Raw genomic sequence first — 11063 nt, forward strand, 5'->3', positions numbered from 1 at the left:
TAAATGTTTCTTTCTGCTGTTTTACATGGAAAAATTAATACACAAAACATGGTTCTGCTTAACACTGGACAAGTCACTTCCCCTTCTGGGTTTCCATTTTCCCATCTATAGAAATAGGGCATGATCCACGTTACCCCTAATATCCTCCCCACCTCTATTTTTTAATGGATCTATGTGGTTCAATTTGCCTGATTTCTGACCCCTGGTTGTTCTCTCCAGTAATAAAACTCAACAGGCCTATGTCCCTTTATCTACAACCCACTCAGAAATGTTATATACCCAGTATGAGGAGAAGAGGTAATCTGGAGAAGGGAAAACTTTCCAAAAGCCCTGTTTTGCCCTGGCTGACTATTTTTATGTCCCCTCCCCAAATTATTATCTTTTCAAAATACAAATCAAACACTGGAATTTACTTTAGTGTTTGAGCTCTTTGACCTATTCTATAACCACAAACCACTTTGTGGGATTCGATATACTGACTGATGGTGTCCGTAAAGCAGAGAAGGCAATGGACTGGCTCATGGCAGCCTCACTCCTGCTTTCCTTCTTCCCAGGCTCTGTCTCCCCCCTTCTGCTGCTGGAGTCTCTTCCACAGCCCCCTGTGCCCACAGCATGAAACCACAACTCTAACTTGCATTAAAGGCCCCTTGCCTTCTGGCCTCCACTTGGCCTTGTCAGTCTCACCTCCCATCACTGCCCTACACTTACTCAAAGCTCCAGCCAAACTCCCTTTCTGAAAATACACACAAAAAGAAGGCCTTGCTCTGCAACTGACCGGATGTGAGAGGTTAAGGGGATTGGAGGATAAAATCACCTCCTGAAGATGAAGCTACATGAGCACAGCATCACTACCTGTGCAACACTCCTCATGAGCAAGAAAGTTAACCTCAGAGAATAACACATTACCCCTGGAAATGTGATGAACTAAGTAGCCACTTTATGTGGAACACATTGAAATAACTATGTTAAGGCCACACAACTTGTTAAGCAGGTCTAACTAACTCCAATGTGTAACGCCATTGGCCTTGCTCTTTTCCCTGCATGACATGTCGTCCAGAAAAACCAATTTCAAGTAGGGTCCACATGAAACAGACTGAGCAGCGGTAGATCAAAGAACCACCCCAGAGGTTTAAAGTACCACCCCAGCGTCTGAAAAGTTAACACCATTGTTCATCCCTCATTGGCATTTCTCAAGATCAATTGTACTTTTCCCATTTAACAGATGAGCAAATCCAGACAAGCCTGGAGTGATCATTGATTTGTTCCAATCAGCAGATCATTTTTGTTTGTTTAAGTATAACATAACAGCTGTGACCTAATTGATTCCACATGTATCCATTAGGAATGCTTTTGTCTGCAAGTAACAGGAAACCCAACATAGAATGGCTCTGAGCAAAGACATTAAATTATCTCATGGAACCAGAAGACCAAAGCTTTTTGTTCTGGGACTTAACAGGGTTAGCAAAGACTCAGACTCTTTCTAATCTTCCTGGTCAACTATCCTCAAGGCCTTGACCTTTTCTTTTTCTTTGTTTATTGCCTTAGGGTCTCAAGAAAACTTCCACAACTCTAGATATCACGTGCTTTCAATGATATTTCTCTCAGGAAAAAGTAAGGCGATGCTATATGCTTTCTCTCTTGAGGTTCTGTCTTTTTATTTGGAAATTAAGCCCTTTGCAGACTTCCTCATATGTCTCATTGGACAGAATTGGGTTATACAATAGACCAAACACTAGCAGAGAATATGAGATTTCCACAGCAGCTTTAGATCAATGACGATTGATTCTCCAGGGGCTAGGGTGGGACTTCCTTTTATAAAAATCACTGCACAAATCCTGCCAGTCAGGCCAAGAGTAGAACTTGGGTCCCCCAAGTCCTCCCAGCAGTGACCACAGCATTGGCTCCAGGAACCTAAGTCTGACTGTAAAACAATACCAGCAAACCAACAGCTCAACTTTAATAGCAGTTTTCATTATACACTAAAGTTTTTTTGAGGCCCATGTTTTACTGTACAAATAGGAATAAAGTGTTCATCCCGGTGTGTTTCCCAAAGCCAAACATATCAACAGATCCTCACTCCAGATGAAGGGAAAACAATGGTTTGGAACATGGCTCTTGGCCTCAGTACCATTTCATAGGGGTTTGACTCCACCCTGAGGTTCTCAGCCCCACTCACCATCCAAACCAGACCAACCGTCCCCAAGCACAAGCTGTCCTTTCTGAATGGATCCAGGCTGAGTATCAACAGAGAGACATCTGAAGAGCCTGAATCTGAAGTCAAGACTGGCTCAATGCCAGGCTGTGCCACTTATAACCTCTGTGAACTGCAGTTGTTTTGCATAAAGACAGGGAACTCCTTCGGGGCAGGGCCTGTGCGATGATCACCCCTAGCTTCGTGTCATACCAAATGCCTAGTATACGGTTGGGACTCAAATAGATGCATTCGCTCATTTGTCCATTCATTCATTCATCAGTGTTAGGTCCTATCTAGGCAGTGGAGATTAACAGTGAATAAAACAGATGTATCCCATGTCCTCAGAGCATACAGTATAGCTAGCAGTGATACAGACAAGGAAATAAACAGTTACAATGGAGTGCTATAGGTATCTCTATGAGAGGAGGGGGTCCTGCAGGAGCACATAGGAGGGACAGTAGTTAAAAGTCCAAGAAATCCTCATTTATGAGGGGATGTAAAATCTGGGGTCCAAGGCATGAGTTGAAGTTAGCTGGGTGAAGAGGACAGGGAAAGAAAGCGCACCCTGAGGGACGAAATGAAACCTTGAGAGCAAAGGAGAACATAATGCTTTTGAAGAAGTAGAAGTAATTCAAAATGACTAGAATATAAAGTGCACATGCATTTAGGGTTCAGAATACAGTGGGGAGGTGGCAACTGGTGTTAGAAGTGTTAGGATAGCAAGACATGGAACTAGAGAAGCAGACAAAAACCAGATCATAAAGGTCTTTAGAAGCCCTGCAAAAATGTTTGCCCAATATCCCAAAGGCAAGGAAGGGCTTTCAGCAGGGGAAGAAAATGATCATATTTGCATTTTTTAAAATATCCGTTTGGTTGCTGTGTAAAGAATGGATTAGAGGAGGCCAAGACAGGTGATGTGAAGATTAATTAAAAGGCTATTAAAGTTGTCCAGGCTAGAAATGCTGGAATAAAACTATAATATAGAAATGGTATTAACTGACTCATCTATTTCCTGTGCGTGTTTATTCATTCATTCTCATTCATTGCCTAGCTCACTCATTCAACCGTGGTTTACTAAATCCCTCCTCAAATGCACCTCACTCCCTACTACAGGGATGGAGAGGCCCCCGACCCGCCATCAAGGGTTATCGTCCAGTGGAGGAGAGACCAGTAACCAACCATTGAGTTCACGTGATAAGCGTTGAGGGTAGGGTGGTAATGTGATGTTTGGTTTGCTGGTTTGTTTTTGCTCATCTAGGTTGCCTTTCCCCTTTCTCTGGAGAACAGAAGCTTTCTTTCCTGTGGGAAACCCATCATGTGTGGTCTGGGTGAAAATAAGCAAGCAAATCTGTTCCCTGACTGCCAAGGTTACTGAAGTTTGGATGTATAAATCTACCAGGGACAACCGAGTCCCCATGAGATTTAGCATATATACACTGAAAAAGAGAGGGTGTCTCTTCTTCAGGGTTGTGACTTGTAAAGACAATGAAGACCCAGTGTTGCCAAGGGCCAACTTGCCTCCACCTCAAAGGTCTGGTGAGACTGAAGTTGGGGTAAGCAGAGCTAAAAGGTAGAGAGAGAGGAAGAACATTAACACCCTAATTGTAACATTTAAACCATAAAATCATCTCCATCATCTCCTTATCCTAGTTACATAAGCCAACATTTTCCTCCTTCTGACTATACAAGTTTGAGTCAGGTTTCTGTCACTTACATCCAGAAGGATCCTAATATAAATAGATTCATGAGAATACAGAGCAAGAGGGATATACAATTGCTTGCAGAAAAATAAGTTTCCTAGAACTCAATCTTGACCTGGTAAGAGTGATAAGAGTGCGTCAACCAGGTGGATGGAGTAGAAGAAGAAGATATTGCAGGCACAGAGGAATGGACAGAACCTGAAGGCATGAAAGAACAGGGAATATCCAGGGAACCACAGGTATTTTAATACTGTAGACCACACGAGTGTCTATGGGCAAGTGCATAAGTGTCATAGGTTGGTGGGGAGGGGAGGATGGAGCCTTAGGGAAGGTCCAGAGGTGCCTCCTCCTTCTCCTGCATCCACACCTCCCAAAACTCATATATACCCGGACTGGGGAAATGTTTGCTCTAAGCTGTTCTTATTTGATATGTACTTTAGGATCATCTGGGTGTGTTGTCCTCTCATCCTTTTACCCACAATCTGTTTTTACGTCCTGAAGCCTTGCTTATGGCATCCCCTAGATTTTCAACTTTCCTTACTTTTCCTATTCTCTGAAATCCTTTAGGACTTAACTTTGAGAAGCCCCTCTTGATTTTACCAGGTGGAATTTTTGCCTCTTCCCCTGAGCTCCCACACCCTTGGCGTGTGCCTCTTTTAAGCACTTAGTTCATCCTACATCCTATGAAACTAATTTTTGAATAGCCCCAGTCTGGTGAGCTCTTTGAGAGCAAGGACCTTTACTTATCCATCTTTGAGGAACCTAGCACAGTGCCTAGCCACAAGAGTTGTCAAATTCATGTTTTGAAAAATGTTATAAGTGCCAGCAATACAATCTTAAATCAGTTAAAAGTGTTTCAGTGTGAGCTCAATAGCAACACCAACGATGAAAATCCAAAGCCGAAGAACATATTTGAATTTTCTAGGTTGGGAAATAGTTACAAATCTTCAACTTCTGAAGCTTTTCATTAAACAAGAGGAAAGAAGTGTGAGACCAGTTCTGCTTACAATATTTTAGCTTGACAGTTTCTGGGCTCAGTTGGACTCCATGAAGGAATTTAAATCATGGAAAAAGCCCACCCACAACGTCTCTTGGAGCAAGAAGAGAAGTGGGGGAGCCTGACCAGCTCACTTCTGGAATTTGGGGACGATTTTTAAAGTGCCAAACAGTCAGGCTGAAAGGGAGAAAATCCAGTCATCCTGCTCCAGATCTGCAATAATACCTCTGGGTCCTTGGCATCGTAAAGACCATCATTTGAAAGCTCAGGTAATTTTTCATCTTTCATACAGATGTTATAGTATCAAGCAGACTGAATTTATGGAAGATATTTCTGCCAACATGGCTATTCGCTGACCATTCAGAAGGAAGAAAACATGAACTGGATTCCTTGAGCGTAAAGGAGTTTGAAAATGCACATCTTTAAGCCAAAGCACAAGACCTTATGAACTAGAACTCAGGCTTTACAAATAATGTCCAAAACACTTTCATACCAATATAGATGATGCTTATATGGCAAATTTAAGTTTAAAATAATGATTCTAGTGCATCTAGCATTGGATACCAACTACACATGCACACATACACACACGTGCGCATATATGTGTGTGCGTATGTGTTTATGTACATTTGTTTTGCAGGAGAATAACAATGTATTAAGTCACAGTAAAGATTGCATTTTAGCAGACAGAATCCTTATGTTTCTTACCCAGGACATTCTTGAGATACAGGACAAGCCACTATAATAATGAGAAGATTTATGACCCAAGACTCTTTCAGTTGCAAATGGCAGATATCCTGAGCCAAAATGACTTAAGTGATTGTGTCATGTAACTGACTCTTCCAAAAGATTATTTTCAGGCATAGCGTGATCAGGGACAAGACCGGGTCACCTTCTCTTCACCTCTCAGCCCTGCCACCCTCCACGTCGGTCGGTTCCTTCCTCTGTCAAGGGCTCCCCTTTAGACACTGGAAGGCTAGGGCAGCTTCAGATCTGGCAAGCTCTCAAATTAAGTCCTGCAGATAAACAGTGATTTCCTTTTCCAGAAATCTATGCAAAATTTTGTTGTCTCTGACTGTTATCACGTGCTCATCCTTGAGTCTGACAAAGTGACCAGGGAAAAGTAATGCCCAGCTGTGCTTGGGCCCCAGAGCTAGGGAGTCAAGCCCCACCCACTCCACTGGAATCAAGGATCCTGGGTGACCAAAGTCAATGGCTGCCAAGGTCACTGTGACAGAGCGTGGAATTAGCATAAGTAGAGGCGGGGGGTCCTTGACACTTGTCTGCAATGCTGACCACCCCTCCTGCTGATAGGCTCACTCTGTGATTAGATAAATATCATGAATTAGCCATAAACCAATGACTGTTCTGTACACGACATTCAACTCCATGTTGAATGGAGAGATCTAGAGAGATCTTAGGGGGTGCTCTACCGACTATGCCCCACTCCCATAATACATAACGTTGGCATTAAGCAAGGCAAAAATAAACACTGGGGGAAAAGTAAATCTTTTTTTATTTCATTAATATTTGTTAAATACATGCCACATTACAGATGCTGATAATACAGAAGTGAAGAATAAAACTGCTATCATACGTTGTATATAATTTAGAACAGGCATAGGCAAGAGCAACGGTATCATTTGTTGTGGGAACAGCAATGAACAAAGGCAGGGAGGCTTCTTTGTCTTCTCCTCCCCCCTTTGCCTTACTTCTCCATAACCTACACTTCTCATTCTTCCCCAGTTCAAAAGTAGAATACTTTACTTATATGAATGGCTATAAATAGATACTAAAGGAAAAAGAGAAAGGGACTGTGGAAGAGCCTGGGATGGATGCCTGATCCCAGCCCACCCAGCCAGAACGCTCTGCTTTGTGTTAATGGAATAGCAGCCACCCTGTACTGCCCACCCATAAGTCTGGTTATGCTTATGAAAGGTTTAATTTCTTATCCTTATGAAGCTTTGATTTCAACATGCAAAAAAAAAAAAAATTCCTCAAAACAGCGGGAAAAAAGGCTACCCTAAAGGCAAGAATCACGTTAACTAATTGCTATGTGGTAGAACAATTAAACAAATGTACAGAGATTGAGAGCAAAAAACACAGTGACACACACATTTATCCACTACAAAAATATATCATTTTGCACACGCTATGTGCAGGCGCTGGGTGAGGCAACATTCTGTTGACAAGCAGCACACTTGCCAATTAGCACAGCATAAGTCAGAGCTACTTGTTATCGACGTGGAAAGCACTGAATAGAAGTATGTTTAGGGTACCCAAGAGTTTGGGGGGGGGAGGCAGCAGCTTCTTGGGGAGGGGAGACTGAGAGATTTTCAGGGGAAAAGATGTCCTGGGTTGGGTTTTCAAGGATGATCGCAAATCTCACCCTGAGAAGTGGGAGGGGGAGAAACGTAGGTGTAAGTGTGTGAAACAGAAGAATGCGGTGTCCGTGGGGTGGTGAGGGACTCCGTGTTGACTGATCACCTCGACTGACAGCATGCAAGTGAAGCGGACAGAGAATTATACATACTGAATGCCTGGGCTCTTATTAAGGGCTGAGCCGGCCAGTCAGTGCCGCAATGGCGGCCCCTCACTGAGAATCCAGCTTCTACAGGGGCCGTGACTATCACTGCTAATACACTGTTTATCAACATGCTGTGGAAAGAGGTATTTTGATAAGGCATTTAGGGGACCAATGGAGAGTGAACCCTCCCCAGAGATCTTGAAACCCCAGATGGCCACTAAATAGTCTTCCCAGGGGAATAAAATCGGGTCCCTGTAGAGAGTGCAAGTTGGGTTGGGCTGAATTTTCAGTGCCTGAGCCAAACGGTCTGAGTGCAGCACCTGGTAGGCTGGCCTCCTTCTCCACCTTTCCTGGATACAAGACTCAGCCTTTTGCCAATATTGCTTAATAAGAAGAAGAATTAGTAGTAGTAGTAGTAGTAGTAGTAGTAGTAGTAGTAGTAGTAGTAGTAGTAGTAGTAGTAAGCAACTCTATTGCTTAACAATTGTGAAGCATATATTCAATAAATTTCAACTTGGAGTGGGCACCAAGTTACAAATCTGCACGTAGGTGGACCTGGTCTTGGTCTAGCCTTTCTGCGTAAGACAAAAGCTCACTGCTTTCATCTCACGGACTGGTCCATCCTCACGAGTCACTGCTAGGAAGTGCGTCAAATAGACTACTTTTTCAAAATGAGGAAACTGAGGTCCAGAGAGAGGAAGTGACTTTCCCATGTCACAAAGCTAAAAGCATCAGCTCTAACACTTGGACCCTTCTTTGCCGATCCAATCAGAGACACTTCTCGTTCTCTCACCCACAGCCCCTCACCCCATGCCTCATTCTTTTTCCGTCAAAAGACACAAATTATCCTGAACTTTCCTTCCTTGTAGAGCGACTGTGAGCATTCCATGTGGCAGCCTGGTGGACAATCCCTAAGTTCCTGTGCTAACAACTAGCCATGAGGCTGCCTGAAAACTGGATTTATGAAAGGACAAGGAAACCAGCATCAGCATTTGCGTTACTGGCTGGCTTTCTCCTTGGAGATTCGCAACGCTGATGCCGGTTATGGTGATGAATGAGTTAATAATGAAGATGAAGGTTTCTGGGTGTCCGAGCAGAGGGTAGCTCTCCACTAAAATGGATTAGCCTTGTCCGGCGGGTGTGGCCCTGAGGGGAACCCTGCTTTATGCTCCTCCGGGGACCTTGTTTAGCACCGACCACCTTGTCATAAGGATCTGTTGTTAAAGGAAAAGCAATTTTGGCTGCCTGCTCAGAAACGCTGACCACTCTGGCTGCCTGGTGATTTCGAGTTTGCAGAGCGGGTCCTGCCCCAGAGGAGGGAGAACAGAGGGGAGACAGAAGTCTGGCTTCTCTGCTTCCTCTGGAGCCAACGGGGTGTGTGACCCAGGAGAAATCACCTCCCTCTGAGCCTCAGTTTCCTCACATACGAATCAGAGTATAGGACTAGGTGATCCTTATAGAAAGACTATCTATGATCCTATTACTTAAGCCACTATGTAAACTGTCAGTAACGACAACTCACCATCACCTCCACGAGTATTAGCTGTCAAAATGGAGCCAAAGCCAATAAAACACAAAAAATCAAAATAAAAAAAATGGAGCCAAAGCCTTCAGCAAAAGACTGAGTTTCCCAGTTTGACACAGTGAGAATTATCTGAGTTCAGAATGTTAAAATCTCCAAGTTTCAGGGACTGAAACTTTTTCTTTTTTTTTTTTTTTAAGAGACTAAATAGACTTATCCTTCATTCCAACTGACAAGCTGCAGAGAGCGACAATCAGACAAACGTTCCACCAGGTATCCAAGGCCCTCCTCGGCTCAGCAGAATCACAGACTCAAGCTCCACATCACTGTCTGGCTTAGGTTTCTTCCTCTTCTTCTTCCTCTTCCTCCTCGTCGTCGTCCTCAACCGAGCTGAAAGTGCCGTCGGACAGGCTATAGACGCGGACGACTTGCTTGTTGGGGTCCCTGAGGTTGAGGTACTTGCCCTCCTCCAGCTTCATGCAAATGTCGATGACGCAGCACAGGATGCCCCAGGCGTTCTCCACGTGCGGGTTCATCTGGTTGGCAAACTCATTGGGCTTGAACTGCTGGGTGCCCAGGATGACGTGGCATGAGGAGTCTTTCACGTGGTACCAGGACACGTAACCAAGTTTGAGGTACTCAGATCCAGCCAGCAAAGCACAGCAGGTCCAGCGGGCCAACTTGTAGCTGTTGTTCTTCAGCTCGGTGGCAATGGCGGCCCCTCACTGAGAATCCAGCTTCTGACGCCAGTCAACGCCATTAGAGTGCCTGGGGTCCCACTCGTTGAGGGTCTTGATGCTGGTGAAGGACACCTCCCCGTTGGCGCCGGTTGTGGCGCCGCCGTGCTCACGGCGGACGATGAGGTGTCATCTCCGCGCTTCCACCTGCGGTAACGGGACGCCACAGAGGCGATCTCATTCTTATCCATGCCGTCCTCCACAAACGGGTTTGGGGTGGGGAAGTTGCATCTTTCCTTCCCCATCCTCAAGTACCGTGGGGAGAAGTGGTGGTTGATGTAGGTCGCTTCCATGGCCAGGTTGCGGGGCGAGTTGAAGGAGTTACCTTCATCTTGAGGGGGCCCGTTGGCTGTCTCACTCACCGTCAGGAGGTCAAAGTCACAGTTTTGTCCCTCTTGTCAAAGAAGAGCTTGGACCCGACTCTCTGGACGACCGTGTCCCAGGAGTACACGGAGCGGGTGCAGCTCGTCAGTGTGGCCAGAATGGCGTCAGTGGCAAACACGTTCCCCTGAGTCTTTGCCAGCTTCCAGATGACGGGGTCGTCCCTGCTGGCGCAGTGGTTAAGAATCTGCCTGCCAATGCAGGGGACACGGGTTCGAGCCCTGGTCCGGGAAGATCCCATGTGCCGCAGAACAACTAAACCCGTGCGCCACAACTACTGAGCCTGTGCTCTAGAGCCTGCGAGCCACAACTACTGAGCCTGCATGCTGTAACTGCTGAAGCCCGTGTGCCTAGAGCCTGTGCTCTGCTACAAGAGAAGCCACTGCAATGAGAAGCCCGCGCACCAAAACGAAGAGTAGCCCCTGCTCGCCGCAGCTAGAGAAAGCCCGCACGCAGCTACGAAGACCCAACGCAGCCAAAGATAAATAAATAAATAAATTTATTATTATTTTTTAAATCTCTAAGTTTCAGGGGCCACCCCAGATGGAAAAGAACTATAATCTACAGGAAGAGGCCTAGGGGTCCCTTAACAAACAAACACCTTAGGGGATTCTCCTGATCACGCGAGTCGGGAGACAGTGGGAGAGAGGGATGTAGCCTTGACGGTGGTGTGTGGAATCTGCAGGTTCCAGACCCATGGTCCTCGAGCTTGGGAGCATGGGAAGCACCAGGAGCTTTACCTTCCCTGCCACTCTGATGCCATTTCCAGAAATTCGGATTAAGTTGGAATGGGATTTTGTTTGGGGGTGTTGGGGGTTTTAAGGACTCCCCAAGCAACGTTCATATGCAGCCAGAGTCAAGAACCTCCGCCCCAAACTCAAACTGGTTGTTAATCCTACGTCCTCAATGCTTCTCCTCCACCACCAAGGGGGTAAGCGGAAATCCAACCAAGTTCTGATGCTCCTGCCAGGGCTCTGCTGAGCCATCTGGCGCCTGGTAGAGACA

General features: G+C 45.4%; 1 pseudogene; it reads right to left on the reverse strand.

Moving 5' to 3' along the window:
- Positions 1-9275: 9275 nt before the first annotated feature.
- Positions 9276-10821, reverse strand: LOC103013299 (eukaryotic translation initiation factor 3 subunit D-like; annotated as a pseudogene).
- Between the last annotated feature and the right edge of the window lie 242 nt (positions 10822-11063).

The sequence above is a fragment of the Balaenoptera acutorostrata genome, chromosome 17, assembly GCF_949987535.1.
Source record: "Balaenoptera acutorostrata chromosome 17, mBalAcu1.1, whole genome shotgun sequence".
Taxonomy (NCBI): domain Eukaryota; kingdom Metazoa; phylum Chordata; class Mammalia; order Artiodactyla; family Balaenopteridae; genus Balaenoptera; species Balaenoptera acutorostrata.